We start from the raw sequence: 3,757 nt of genomic DNA, 5'->3' as shown, positions 1-3,757 counted from the left end.
CGCGGCGAGCGAGGACCCGGAAGAGCTCGGATCCCGACCGCGACCCCTTCGCCGACCCCGACCCCGACCCCTCCGGCGACCAGGTACCTCTCCTCCTTCCTCCTTCCTCCCTCTCTCCACCATTCCCCATTCCCTCCCACCTGTCCAGCGCCGACTCCATCACCATGGACTGACTCCCTCGCAGTCGAGATCCGCCCCGTCGACGTCTAGCAGCCCAGCTCGACCTCCAGCCACTCCAACTCCCTGGTGCGCCAAAAAGGTGGCAGCTCGTAGCCTCGTACATTGCTTTCAGTATGGGTGTAGAATCTCTAGCAGATAGTTCACTAGTATAACAACAATGGTCATTGTTTAGTATTTGGCACTTCTGTTTAGGTTAAAACAATGTTATTTTTTTGTTCTTTTGCAAAGATTAGAGTGCAGCAGCCCTGTAGATTGTGATTAATTACTATATGATTCAGTTCTAAATATTTTGTTTTATGATCCCAGTGCAAAGGAATTCATATTTTAGTTTACATCTGTCTATGTAGTGTGTTGTGAAGGCCAAGTTTGAGAAGTGGTGGTGTCGCAGAGCAATCCTCTCCCTTGACAGGTACAATGTCCACTCTTCCACGTCTTAGTTTTTTTAATGCAATTGCTTCATTGCCATATTATATCATTAACTGTTATATATCCCAAATCGTGCAAAACTTCAATAGGGCAAACCTTATGTGATGATACATGTTGTTAGTTGCTACTAGAAAGTGTTGAGAGATATTAAAGCGGTGTAACAATTGCTGTCGGGTTTAGCAACTGATATCTTCTTCATCTCCTTTTGCACTGCTTACATGTAAGGTATTGTAGTTTAGGTGCTTCTTTCACCAGCTGCAAAACAATGCAGCTGGTGCTTGATGCATGTGTTAATGCTAGTAAGCTCCTGTTATGGGTCTCAAGCATGAATGTACCCCAAGATTTCTATTGGAACTGGACATGTGTTAATGCAATTAGGTGCTTCTTTCACCAGCTGCAAAACAATGCAATTTCATACGTTTTCACCAGCTGCAAAACATCATAAAAATACCATTAGGTACTTCCGTAAACACAAAAATAGAAACAATGCAAGACATGGCTTGTCTCTGATCCTCTGTTTTCTTTTTTCATTGGTTGCATTTTGATCCTAAATGTCAATCAATAAGTCTATTATTAGGAATCAGCAAAGTTGATTATCTATTCTACATAATTTCTAATCTGATGTTTGCATTTCCTAACTGTAGCATTTTTTTCTCAGACCAAGGCAAATGAAATCGACTAAAGAAAGAAATAGCATTTACCAATTACCACTAACCATGGCACTAATGTTTCACCTTACATCATATGTTTGTTCTCTGATACACATGTGGGAAACCTTCTAAACAACAACCTATTAATGGTAGTTGTTCTTTGTATTGTGGAATACATCGCATGTTTTATAAATTGGGTCAGATGTATAATTAGTCGATGTATAATCCTGGTACTAATTGGTCTCTTCTGCTGCTTATCAGAGATGGGGGGAAGCAGCCACCGCCGCTCTGCCTCACCGGAGTACGAGTTGGATGCTTTCGAGTTCTTCAGTATCATACTTGGGACTTCAGTATCAGCCACGAGGCAGGTATATAAAACGAGAGATCTCCCCTTCACCCATCCCATTATGATAACTCTGTTGTTTGCTACATCACTCCTTGTCCCAAATTGCAGAGGCTGCCTGACACTTTTATGAACATGCTGGGTGAAGATCCGCCACATAATGTGAAGCTCCGACAGGCCGGCAGCAGGGTTCGCAGGCTGTGGGACGTGGATCGAGGAGGGCCACATGTACCTGTGCCGTGGCTGGGAGAAGTTCTACAGTGCCTACGACCTACGGACCGGGTACTTTCTTTTCTTCAGGTACGACGATGACGCCACAATGCTCTTCAGGTGAGAAGGAGAAAAACAATGAGAACTGAACTATGTGAAACTTTTGTAATATGGTGTTGGATGGATAACGATGTTGGATGAACAATGTGAAACTTTTGTAATATGTAACGATGGAACTATGTGTTGGCTATGTATGTATATATGATGAAACTTGTGTGTTGGATATGATTGTTATATGGATGCTTGTTGTATATATATGTGTTGGATATCTCATATGTGAAATAGTGACCTGAGATTAAGAAAAAAACGATTTCTTTTTTTTTTTAAAATGCTACTAATGGCGCACTTCCATCTGGTGCGCCATTAGTATACCAATTATTAATGATGCGCCTTTACTAAAATATTCTAGTGGCGCACCCAGAGGTCAGAATGCATCAACCAAACTGAAGTGCTTGCCTCCTTATTGGTAAAGGATACAGCGGTACGAGCCTATAAAACAAATCCTGTTCAAGTAAGGTCGTGCTACCATCAGCAGCCCCTCGCCTTATAAACTGCTCCAGCGTCGTCTAAACTAGCGAGGTGGGACTAATTAGAGAGCAGCCATGCAGCAGCGCCTACTCAGCCAGAGCATGGAACGGCTGCAAGGGTACGCAGGTCATGGCCCATGATGTACTAGGTGGGAACGAGAATGATCAAAGCCCAGCCCACGTGAGGAATTATTTATAATCTCTTTTTATTGCGAATTTGGATTATTTATGATCTCGTTGTCCTTTTTCCATTTTCGTTGCATCAGTTGAGAAGTCTGGAGATATTGAAGCAGTCTAATATCTACTGCTGCATGGCCTATACTTTTCATTTATAGATATTGAAGCAGTCTAATATCTACTGCTGCATGGCCTATACTTTTCATTTATATTTACGTAAATTCTTATCTTTTATTTCAGTGACACCTACTCTTTTTTCTTTTCCAAATTAAATTGCAGTTGACCATTAGAAGTAGCAGACTACACATTGCCAGATTGGAGACATCACGCAAAGGCAGAACATACACTTGTTTGCTATAGTACTCTGGTGGCAGTTACAGCATCTTTTTGTTTGGTTGACTCAGCTGTTCAAAACTATTCCAGTGGGAACACTACTTGCTGCAACCTCCATTCGGCGATGCTGTCATCCTCTGCAACCTCCTTTTGGCGACGCTCAGGCAAGCCGAAGCACCGAGGCATGCAAAAACTGCCAGCCTGAAGAATGGTGTCACCAGGTTTTCGAAGGTGGCGACTTGCCGACTTCTCAGGCATGGTGAGCGGTGGGGATGGGCATGGGCGGCTCTCCATCTCTGGGGTGTACATAAGGCCACCATGGAGGTGGACGAGCTAGGCTCATACTACTGGATGGTAGTGCATTTGAGGAAAGCGAACCACAACATTTGGTGGATTTTGTGGCGGATCGGCCCTTCTTATTTCCCACGGTTGAGGAGAGGACAGGAGTTGTATTGTTCCTTGGTCATGTGGTTAATCCTCTCGCTGGCTACCTGAATACATAATTACTCTATACCTTTGGTTGTTGATTTGAGTAATCCTCTCGTTGCCTTAATAATTAGTTAAATGGTCTGTTTGGCTTAGCGTTCTGAACCAGCTAATTTGTATACTAGTTAAAGGGCTTTCTGAACCAGGTTCATGTTTCGGAACTCAGAATCCTAACCAAAGGGGTATAACAAAAGAATGGCAGGAGATGCAGAGCATGCGCAGTCCAGAAAATGTAGCCATTAATTTTAAGCAAGCAACCAACAAGCCCCTTTTTTTGGAGAGCAACAATCACTCTTACCTCCTGAAGCATGTAAGTGTTGGAAAGATAAACTGAACTTAGTCTTCCACAAGCAAAGGAAAGTCTT

At 43.1% G+C, this 3,757-nt stretch overlaps 1 pseudogene; it reads right to left on the bottom strand.

Annotated features, from left to right (window-relative positions):
- Positions 1 to 2,206: 2,206 nt before the first annotated feature.
- Positions 2,207 to 2,390, bottom strand: LOC123146692 (uncharacterized; annotated as a pseudogene).
- Between the last annotated feature and the right edge of the window lie 1,367 nt (positions 2,391 to 3,757).

The sequence above is a fragment of the Triticum aestivum genome, chromosome 6D, assembly GCF_018294505.1.
Source record: "Triticum aestivum cultivar Chinese Spring chromosome 6D, IWGSC CS RefSeq v2.1, whole genome shotgun sequence".
NCBI classification, from domain to species: Eukaryota; Viridiplantae; Streptophyta; class Magnoliopsida; order Poales; family Poaceae; genus Triticum; species Triticum aestivum.
The sequence above is the reverse complement of the archived record's forward strand: the minus strand, read 5'-3'. Positions and strand labels throughout refer to the sequence as shown.